Here is a 12366-nt window from a genome sequence, read left to right as displayed (position 1 = left end):
TATCTAACTGCAAATGCAGGAGACATGGGTTCAATCTCTGGTCTGGAAGGATTCTAGCATGCTTCAGAACAGCAGAGCTGGTGTGCCATGATTACTGAGCCTGCTTGCATCAACTACTGAAGCCTATGCACCCTAGGGCCTATACTCCCCAGCAAGAGAAGCTACTGCAAGGCAAAGCCCTTACACTACCAAACAAGTAGTCCCTGCTCCCTGCAAATAGAGAAATCCCAGGCAGAGCAATAGGACAACCAAAGATATAGCAAAACCAAAAAAAAAAAAAAAAAAAAAAATCGTTGTTGTTGCTCAGTCATTAAATCAGGCCCAAGTCAGTCACCTCACAGACTGCAGCATGCCAAGCTTCCCTGTCTTTCCCTGTCTCCCAGAGTTTGCTCAAATTCATATCCATTGAGTTGATGATGTCATCCAACCATCTCATCCTCTGTTGCTTCCTTCTCCTGCCTTCAGTCTTCCCAGCATCAGGGTTTTATACCAAAGAGTTGGCACTTTGCATCAGGTGGCAAAAGTATTGGAGCTTCAGCTTCAGCGTTAGTCTTTCCAGTGAATATTCAGGGCTGATTTCCTTTAGGATTGACTGCTTTGATCTTGCTGTCCAAGAGCCTCTCAAGTTTTCTCCAATGCTACAGTTTGAAAGCATCAATTGTTTTGGTGCTCAGCCTTGTGTATGGTTCAATTCTCACATCTGTACATGACTGCTGGAAAAACCACAGCTTTGAATGCATGGAATTTTGTTGGTAAAGTGATGGTTCTGCTTTTTAGTACTCTATCTAGCTTTGTCAAAGATTTTCTTCCAAGGAGCAAGCATCTTTTAATTTCATGGCTTCAGTCACCATCCTCAGGGATTTTGGAGCTCAAAAATGTAAAATCTGCTACTGTTTCCACTTTTCTCCCATCGGTTAGGCATGCAGTGATGGGACCAGATGTCATGATCTTAGGTTATCAAATGATGTGTTTTAAGTCAGCTTTTTCACTCTCCTCTTTTGCCCTCATCAAGTTCCTCTTCACCTTCTGTCAGAAGGGTAGTGTCATCTACATATTTGAGGTTGTTGATATTTCTCCCAGCAATCTTGATTCCAGCTTATGATTCATCCAGTCTGGCATTCCATATAATGTACTCTGCATATAAGTTAAATAAGCAAGGTGACAATATACAATGTTGTCATACTCCTTATTCGACTTTGACCCAGTACATTATTCCACGTCTGGTTCTAACTGTTGCTTCTTGACCTTCACATAGGTTTCTCAGGAGATAGGTAAGGTGGTCTGGTATTCCCATATCTTTAAGAATTTTCCACAGTATGCTTTGATTCACACAATCATAGGCTTTAGTGTAGTCTGTTTATTTTATTTTCCCCACCCCCACCCCCCGGAATATCCTTCCTTTTGCTTTGATCCAACGTATGTAGGCATTTTTATATCTGTTCTTACTACCTTTTCTAAATCCAGATTGTACATCTGGATGTTCTTGGTTCACATGCTGTTGAAGCCCAGCTTATAGGATTTTGAGCGTTACCCTGCTAACATGCTAAATGAGCACACTTGTGCGGTAGTTTGAACAGTTCTTGGCATTGCCCTTCTTTGAGATTGAAATGAAAACTGAACTTTTCCAGTCCGATCATCATTGCTGCATTTTCCAAATTTGCTGGCATATGAGTGCAGCACTTTTACAGCATCATCTTTTAGGATTTCAAATAGCTCAGCTTCAATTCCATCACCTCCACTAACTTTGTACTAATGCTTTACTAAGACCCACTTGGCTTCACACTCCAGGATGTATGCATCTCGATGAGTGACCACATCATTGTGGTTATCCCGGTGATTACGTTTTTTTTTTTTGTTTTGTTTTTTTTTAAATAGTTCTTCTGTGTATTCTTGATACCTCTTCTTAAACACTTCTGCCTCTGTTAGGTCCTTGCCATTTCTCTTCTTTATTGTGCCCATCTTTGAAAGAAATTTTCCTGTAGTATTTTCAATTTTCTTGATTAGATCTCTAGTCTTTCCCATTCTATTGTTTTCCTCTATTTCTTTGCATTATTTTACTTAAAAAGACTTTCTTATCTCTCCTTGCTCTTCTCTGGAACTCTGCATTCAGTTGGGTATATCTTTCCCTTTCTCCTTCACCTCTTCTTTCTCTTCTTGTCTCTGCTATTTGTAAGGCCTCACCAGACAACCATTTTGCCTTCTAATATCTATTTTTCTTTGAGATGGTTTTAGTCACCATCTCCTGTACAATGTTGTGAATTTCTATTCATATTTCTCCATGCACTCTGTCTACCAAATCTAATCCCTTGATCCATTCATCATCTCCACTGTATAATCATAAGGAATTTGATTTAGGTAATACCTGAATGGTCTAATAGTTTTCCCTACTTTCTTCAATTTAAGCCTGAGTTTTGCAATATAGAGGTGATAATCTGAGTCAGAGGAAGCTCCAGATCTTGTTTTTTCTGACATTATAGAGCTTCTCCATCTTTGGCTACAATAATATAATCAATCTGATTTTGATATTGATCTTCTGGTGATGTCCATGTGTAGAGTCTTGTGTTGTTGGAAGAGGTTATTTGATATGACCAGTATGTCCTTGTGACAAAATTCTGTTAGCCTTTGACCTGCTTCATTTTGTATTACAAGGCCAAACTTGCCTGTTACTCCAGGTATATCTTGACTTTCTACTTTTGCATTCCACTTACCTATGATGAAAAGAACATCGTTTTTGATGTTAGTTCTAGAGAGTCTTGTAGATCTTCAAGAATTGTTCAACTTCAACTTCTTTGACATTAGTGGTTTGGGCATAGACTTGGATTACTGTGATGTTGAATGGGTTGCCTTGGAAATGAACCAAGGTAATTCTATAGTTTTTGAAATTGCACCCAAGTACTGCATTTCAGAGTCTTTCATTAACAATGAGGGCTCCTCCACTTCTAAGGTATTCTTGCCCACAGTAGTGGATATAACGGCCTTCTGAATTAAATTCTCTCATTCTCATCCATTTTGGTCCACTGATCCCTGAGATGTTGATGTTCACTCTTGTCATATCCTGTTTGACCATATCCAATTTTCCTTGATTCATGGACTTGACATTCCAGGTTCCCATGTTATATTGTTCTTTACAGCATCAGACTTTATTTTCAACACAAGATACATCCACAGCTGAGTACCATTTCCACTTTGGCCCAATCCCTTCCTTCTTTTTGGAGTTATTTCTCTGCTCTTTCCCAAGTAGCATATTAGACACCCACTGAACTTGGGGATTCATCTTCTGGTGTTATATATTTTTGCATTTTCATATTGTTCATGTGGTTCTTGAAGCAAGGATACTGAAATGATTTGCCGCTCTGTTCTCCAGTAGAGCATGTTCTGTCAGAGCACTTCACCATGACCCATCCATCTTGGGCGGCCCTCACAGCATAGCTCATAGTCTCACTGAGTTACACAAGGCTGTGACCCATGCGATCGTTTTTGTTAGCTTTCTGTGGTTGTGGTTTTCATTCTGGAGGCTGAGGGACTATAGCTCTTGCTTCTTCTTTCTGCCCTCTGATGGATGGGCATAAGAGGCTTGTACCAGCTGACTGATTCTGGGAAAGCCTGACCTTGCCCTAGTGGCAAGGCCATGCTCAGTAAACCTTTAATCCAATTTTCTGCTGACGGTGTGTGCGCTCTCTCTGTTAGCTGTTTGGCCTGAAGAGACCAAGGGGCCCTCCAAAAGAACTTATGCCAACATGTGCCTCCCAGGACTGCTCCTGCCAGTGCCCTTGTCCCCAGTGCAGGCCACTGCCAACCCTCAGGTCCACAGGGGACCCACAGACTCACAGGCAGGTCTGGCTCAGTCCCTTGTAGGTCACGTCTCGTTTTCCCTGGGTCCTTGTGCACACAAGGTTGTCTTTGTGCCCTCCAAGTGTCTCTGTTTCACTGTCTTGTGGAAACTCTGTAATCAAATCCCGCTATCCTTCAAAGTCAGATTCTCTGGGGATCCCCGGTCCCTTTGCCAGATCTGCAGGTTGGGAAGTCTGATGTGGGGCCTAGAACAATCACGACAGTGTGAAAGCTTCTTGGGTATTATTGTTCTCTGTTTTGTGGGTTTCCCACCCAGCAAGTATGGGACTTGATTTTAACCTGATTGCACCCCTTCTGTCATGTTGTTGAAGCTTCTCCTTCTTCCTTGAATGTCTAGCAATGTGTCTGCATTGGTAAGCAGATTCTTCACTACTAGTGGGAAACCCTAAATATATCAATAAATTACATATAAAAAAGAAGATAGACCTATAAAGTATAAATGAAATATGTTTTCAATTATTTATTATATAAATAGATGTTTCTAACCAAAATAGACTTCAGTTTATCACAGTATCCTTTACTCATAGGATAACATTCTCAGGCAGAGGAAATGTTCAAAAGTATTTTGATGGAGAAATGAATCTAGTCAGATAATTCAATTTAATCATACAATTTACTGTAACTTACAATTTACTGTCAGAACCAAGTTCTATCATCTTGCCTGTGCTTTTCAAAACACTGACTTAGAAAAATTGTTTTTATTAAGATATGTTTTAAATTGTATAGCTTTGTTAATGATTTCCTCTTTCTTCAGGTCTGATTAAATTTCAGTTAGTTAATCTATGATGGAAGATGGAAAACCTCTCTTAGTTAAGTATCAACATGCTATTCTAAAAATTTGAATTTATTTTATTCTTAAACTTTTTTCCCTCTATGGGGTTTTATAGCTACCTTCTTCATAAGCTATTGTGAATATTAAATTATTAATTTCATTTCCAGATGAGGAAGAAAATCATTCTGAAAATAGAAAACATTATTGCTATAATTATGCAGTAAATCAAAACTAAATTATTGCTAAAATTGTTTTAATAGTATAATTTTAGTTTTTATTATTCTTAATTAAAACAAGGAAAATATTAGTGAAATAAAATGATTTCTTGTCTCCAAATTTTCACATTTAATATTGTTCTTGCTAGTATTTGTGTATATATCCATCATAATTCAGTAGCTAAAAAGATGAACATTCCCTTTCACACCAACAGAAGCTGACTTCTGAATTAAAGCTACTTCATATGGCTAGTGTCTCCACAATAGGAATTGATGATCTATTATTTCACAGGGTTTGGGACTTTTGACAAGAATATCTGGTAATTAAGAGAATTAAATTGTATGGATGAACAAGATTAGATTCTATACAAAACCAAAAAGAAAAGAGAAATTCATACTGTCCTTCACTATCTCCTGGAACTTGCTCAAAATCATGTCCATTGAGTCAGTGATGCCATCCAAACTTCTCATCCTCTGTCACCCACTTCTCCTCCTTCCCTCAATCTTCTGCAGCATGAGGGTCTTTTCCAACGAGTTGGCTCTTCACATCAGGTGGCCAAAGTATTGGATCTTCAGCTTCAGCAATAGTCTTTTCAGTGAATATTCAGGAATGATTTCCTTTAGGATTCACTGGTTTGATCTCCTTGCTGTCCAAGGGAATCTCAAGAATTTCAAGAGTCTTCTCCAGCATCACAATTCAAAAGCATCAATTCTTCAGTGCTCAGCTTTCTTTATGGTCCAACTCTCACATCTGTACATGAGTACTGGAAAATCCATAGGTTTGACCATACAGCATTTGTTGGCAAAGTGACGTCTTTGCTTTTTGATTCTCTGTCTAGGTTTGTCATAGCTTTCCTTCCAAGGAGCAATTCTTTTAATTTCATGGCTGCTGTCACCATCTAGAATAAAGTAAATAGGGGTACTCAGCCCTGGGAGTTGTTGTGGTACCAAGTGAAAAAAAAGAGTTGAAATCTGTAGAAACTGCAAAATCTAACTATTACAGATATCTTTACTATTAATAAATAAAAAGTTCAGGCACTGGGCTTAATAAAGAGTAAAATGTGATCCTAATGTCATGATACTTACAGTACAGTTTGACTATTTCATATATAGTTGAAAATAGAGGATGGATCAGCATTTCATAAAGAGTTAAGAAGACAGAGAAATTTTGTTTGAAGGAGAATGGGCAGGAAGGTAAAAATAAAGCTCAAATAGGTTAGCAAATTAATATGGGGTATTTTAGGAAAATAGGCCATGACTAAACAGAAGTATTCAGGAGAATTATGTAATTCAATTTAGCTAAGTTTTGTGATATATGTATATATATATATATATATATATATATATATATATATATACACACGTGTGTGTGTGTATATATATAAATTTCTAATCCACCAAACCCTGATCAATGTTTTCATTTTTATCAATAAAATAGATTTAAAAAATAGTAGTTTTAATACGCATGGCTATTTAATGTGATTTTTCACATCCTTTATAGGATCAAACCTGTGTACTTAATTTTATGTGATGGTATTTGCCCATATTGGTTAATTATTTATTTCTCAAGTATTTCTTCTTCATTAGAGGAGTTTTTCATATGTTAAGGTATTAGTCCTATGTGATATGAGTTGTGGATTTTTTTTTCAGATCAATATTTATCTTTTTGTTGTGCTAGTATTGACTTTGTTATGGAGTTTAAAAATACATATTGGTTTTTTTTTTTTTTTTTTTCCTTTATGAATTCTGAGTTTTGTGCCATGGTGAGAAAAAGCCTTCTTCATCTGACATATATATTTTTTAAATTATTCTTTCATTGTATCATCTAGGATTTTTGTGGCTTTTGTTTTTCTATTTAAATAGTCAACTTATGTGAAATTCTCCCTGGAGTAATAGTGTGAGACAGGATTCTAATTTCTGTGTTTTCCATAGGTCTACGTAATTGTTGAAATAACATTTATTACAAAACTGAAACTCCAACTTTATCGTCCATTAAATTTCTATATGCATTTGGATGTATCTATATATTTTCTCTTCTTCTTAAATAATGTGTTAATTTATGCATTGGCATTACAGAATTTTGAAAAGAATAATTTTATAATATGTGTTTAGAATTTCAATATTATTCTTCATTTTCAAAAATTTTATGAATAATCTTGCTTATTTATTTCTCCACATGATCTTTAGATGCAGGTTTTGAAGTTCAAATTATCTTAATTTTATTTGGGATTTCTTTAAAGTTGGTGATTAACTTAAAGGAAATTTTCAGCTTTATTGTATTGAGCCTCTTGCTTTTAAAGCAGCAAGTAGTGTAACCAAGATCTCTTCTCTTGACATTTTCTCAGGACATAGCATGATAAATTTGGCAGTCTAGCCCGATGGAGGAGGCCCTAAAGTTTAGCCCAATGGGGCCATTCTCAGCACCTATGAGTCACCTGAGGGAAACCGGCAGTCTGCCGCCGGATCAGCATGGGACAGAGAGCAACCCATGGGACAGAGAGCAACCCATGGGCAGAGGCTGGACTCCCCCAGCGCCCTGAGCAGGCTGGCCAGGAGGGATGGCGGCTGGGGTCCACAGCCCGGGAGAGCTGAGAGGAACTAAGGTAGCTGATGGAAAACATCACCCCCACGAAACCTTGCCTACACCCAGAGGGAAAGACCGAACCGAAACCCCAGCAGTGTCCCTGAGTCCGGCAGGGAAGCAGTATGAACCGGACCCCCAAGGTCAGCACTGCGTTTTCCTTACACAGTTTTCCCACAATGTGAGTTAAATGTGTAGCCCATCATCCCAGCCCAACTGGGTTATTAATTTTCTATCTTTCCTTGTCGAATAAGGGTTTCAGGAATGTGGAAATTTTTCTACTTTAATTACCTTTTATATCTCTAGCATTTAGGACACCTCTTAGCAGCTTTAAGGCACTCCAAACATCTTTTAAAAAGAAAGCTCCATAAATACGTAGTGAATAAATAAGTGAATAATAGAGCCATGGATAAATGGAGTCTAAATGAATAGATGTCTGCTAAAGACATTACCTCTGATCACTGCATTCCACTAGTGTATTAGTGAGATGGGTCATGAGGAAACAGGAAATAGAAGAGGCCCAAAGGCGAAGCCAGAGAAGAGGGATGTGTCCAAGTTAAAGACAAACGCAATTATTCTTCTGCTTCAATTGCCTTATGTTTATGTGTTCTAGGTGAAGCCAAAAGGATTACTTAAGTGATTTTTGAAATCTCAATTTGTCTGTATGGCCTTGACTATGTTATTTGTCTGATTTTATTTGGAGTTTTATGGTCATTCAAGACCTTGATCTTTCACTTTTCTTCCAAATAGCAAATGGGACTAGGCATTGACTTTGCTTGTTATCCCTGAAAAAATAATATAACTCAGATGAAACTTTGCTTTCAGTGGCTAATGCAGTTTCTTATTCATGTGTTCATTATGAGTGAACTTGACCATTGCAATAGTTTCCATAATCGCTTCCCTACCGTTAGAACAATTTTTGGTGATATCACCCTCATGCTTCACTTGCTTAATTAGACCCCAGTGCATCAGTGAGTCATTTTAACTTTCTCCTGTGAAGGCTCTTCATGCCAAGGGCTAACCCCTGTCTCTAAGTTTTATGCTGTTCTTCTTAGCCAGGGCTGTAAGATATTTTAGTGCAGTTGCTTTCTAGGCAATTCAAATAAGTTTTTATTAATAACAAAATAAATCTTCACTGGTTTCTTTGATGCTATTTGAGTACAAAAGCCGTTTAATATTTTTGAAATATCTACTATATGTGAGATTGCTATGGATGTCACATTTCATTTAAAATGAAGATAATATCTTCCTTATAGTAACTGAGTAGTAGCTAACTGTAAAAATTTGAAGAATATGAAAGTTTATAAAATAGAAAATAAAATTAACTGATCTTTCCTACCAGCCTAGAAGTGACCATTCTTAACAGAGTATGTATGATTTAACAGGATTTTCCTGTAGATATACTGAACATATGCATATGATTGTGCTGGTCATATAGTTACCTACTTATTCAGCTTTGGACATTTTCTCATTTTATTAAAATATTTCAATTTTTAAAAACACTTTGTTTTTAAACTCTAAGTTCTTTTCCTACATTTTTTATTTTATATTGGAGGATACTTGATTAACAGTGTTGTCTTAGTTTCCAGTATATAGCAAAGTCATTCAGTTATACATATACATGTAGCTATTGTTTTTCATTCTATTGTAAACTGCTTATGCCATTTCCAGTGAGCAATTGAAATCACAATTGATGGAATTAAAAACAAGAGCTGAAACAAGGAACAAATAACTGCAGGGATACAAACTAACATGGGTAATCTCATGATTGGGAACCCCTATTTTTATGTTCCGTTTAATTTAGAAACTGATTTTAAAAAGTATGATTTCTGATGTTTAAGAGAATTATGTAACAGCTTCTATAATAAAGAGAATTGTGAACTAAGTTTTCTAATTTAAGACACTGACTTATTAACCAACTTACATTCAATCTTCTCACATCTAACTTGTAACATCAGAGTATTATTGAGTGAATGAGTGAAGTCGCTCAGTTGTGTCCAACTCTTTGCGACCCCTTGGACTGTAGCCCACCAGGATCCTCTGTCCATGGGATTCTCCAGGCAAGAATACTGGAGTGGGTTGCCATTTCCTTCTCCAGGGAGAGTATTATTGCATATTATTAAATATATATCTCTAACTCACACACATTAGAATTAAGATGTTTACAATATAAATATCATTTGTATTTTTACAGCCTGAGCTACCAGGGTAGTCTCATAAATATCATTTGTATTTTTAGTGATATATAATACATGAGACCTATCAAAGGCAAGATACTTTCTCCCATCCCCTGAAATGATATAAAGTTGCATTAAATTGAATAAACCAGTTTCAGGTTCACAGTGATTGCAAACTAGATTTACAAGTTATCAGCTAATTAATACTACTAGCTTAAGAGAGAGAGGCAATGGTATCAGAGTGGGTATGTGAGGTGAATTGGATTATGTGGTAGTAAAGAAACAAATTAGAAATATATGGGTTGAAGGGTGGTCTTGACCAGTATCAAGGCAATTATACCCTGAAGCTCAGTTTTGTGAAGTTATTGGAGAGGAAGAAGTGCAGAGCCAGAAACCTATGTTTTATTAACACATCCAAGATTCTCAAAATTCTTGCGTAAATTCTTGCTCTGTTTGCTAAACTGCCCTATTGGGAAGCAAGGTTAGTAAAAAATTAATATAATAACAGTCACCAAACAGAGATCTCTCCTCAGCAGGAGGATAGACCCTGCTGTCCTGTCCACAGTGTCCTTAATAAATATTCCACCCAGTGGAAGAAAAGGATCAGGAGGAAGAATTAAGAGACTGTGATGGAGATATTGGCTTCATACCGCCTGAGGGTTTTCATTTCAGATTAGCTTTTTTTTTTTTTTCCTTTTTAAATTCAGGATTGAATTCCTTAAAAACTAAGTTAAGGCATTATTTGAACTCAGTGTGAAAAGTTGAAGAACTAAAAGATGATAGATTAAAATTAGAAAGTTAGCAAAGGTGAAGTGGCAAAGCTATTCCATCAGAGAAGACCAACTCAAAATTTATTGGTAAAGGCATAGGGACCTCGAAGGAGAGGAAGCACATGGTTTATGAGTTTATTTTCTGGACGCTGTTCTGATGGTGGTAGTAAAACTTTCTTTGAGATAAATTGTTACAGCAGAAGGTTAACATCACGAAGGACTGAGTAGAAGTGTGTTCTTACAGCAACTTCAGAACATGACCATCATCTGTGTAGTTGCAACCACTTCCAACAAGCCTCTATTTTCCAGAGTCTATTCTGAGGTAACCAGAAATTCTAAATTGCTTAGGAATAAATTAAGAGCCCAGAGCTCTCATCTGGATAACTACTCCAAAACACAAGTTTCATCTCTGTAAGAATTCTTTAAAGAAAAGTATCTTTTCATCACTTTTTCTTAATTTTTAGAAGATGCTTTAAAAACCATATAATTCTCAGTAATAGTCTGATTGGTAAAAAGAACCCAGAATAAAGACATTACTTTTAAACTATTCTCCCTGATGGCTTATTAATAAGTAGAAAATGACTGAAAATGTGAAAAAGTTCAATAAATGCTTCCTTTTAAATTAGCACATGGAGGGAAACACTTAAAGGGTCATTTGGCAGCATTTGGTAAATTTGACCCTGACAGTTGAGGATGTTTATTATTATTGTTTGTTTGTTTATATGGTTTTTGCTATATTTATTATTTAACTGAGTAAAAACAGAATTAAGAGAAAGCATCAGGCAAAACAGAAGATGTTTGTTATGACAGATTTAATTAGCTGACACAAGTGTTATTTGAGCACTTTTAACAATATGACCTTCAATGGCTTCTCAGGGGATACAACACAACAAGAGAGCTTCCTTTTCAAATGACAGCTGCTGGTAATTTTCTGTATTTACACATTTTGTTCCTTCTAAAAAGCACAACATGTCCTTCGTTTTTGACGTTCCTCTAAGGTTAATGGGTCTCAACTCATATTTTGTGATAATCCGACTCTTGCATAGTAGGCCAAGTTTGGTGCCAGGTCAGGGGAATAAGGATTATTTTACAGCTAGGACTTTGAAAGGCCACAGAACAGGAGGAGAGTGAAAAGTATTGAATTAAAAGATTAGTATTGATCCTAGATTATCACCAAAGTCACCTAGATATTCTCATGGTGTCTATGCTCCCTCCAGATGCTCGATCTTAACCTGGCTGCATATTTATTTTTTCTTACGCACGTCTTTGATCAGGCTACAACATTAAGGAAAATGTTCAATAGTCTCTTAGATGTGAAGTGTCAATGCTACTCCTAAACCCTCTGCCCACCACTTATCTCGCCGCACTTCTATACTCCTCAGTTATGTAAAGTTCCCACTCCAGCCAGGCTACTCTAGATTGCCCTAGTATGAATTAAAACTTCACTGCCTCACACCCTCACCCATAAGACCACTCTTAGACACACATCTTGCATGCCTAACTGCTTCTCTGGAAACCTCCTTTTCATTGATATGGTCCCCAAATATTCTAAGAAAAAATAGGGTTAAACACTCAACTCTACTGATCAATGCAAAGAAATAGAGGAAAACAATAGGATGGTAAGGGCTAGATATTTCTTCAACAAAATTATAGATACCAAGGGGACATTTGATGCAAGTCAGTCAGTCAGTTCAGTCTCTCAGTCATGTCTACTCTTTGCGACCCCGTGAAATGCAGCATGCCAGGCCTCCCTGTCCATCACCAATTCCTAGGGTTTACTCAAACTCATGTCTATGGAGTCAGTGATGCCATCCAACCATCTCATCCTCTGTCATCCCCTTCTCCTCCCACCTTCAATCTTTCCCAGTATCAGGGTGTTTTCAAATGAGTCAGCTCTTCACATCAGGTGTCCAAAGTATTGGAGTTTCAGCTTCAGCACCAGTCCTTCCAATGAATATTCAGGACTGACTTCCTTTAGGATGGACTGGTTGGATCTCCT

This window comes from Dama dama, chromosome 30 (assembly GCF_033118175.1).
Source record: "Dama dama isolate Ldn47 chromosome 30, ASM3311817v1, whole genome shotgun sequence".
NCBI classification, from domain to species: domain Eukaryota; kingdom Metazoa; phylum Chordata; class Mammalia; order Artiodactyla; family Cervidae; genus Dama; species Dama dama.
Note: the sequence above shows the minus strand (reverse complement) of the source record.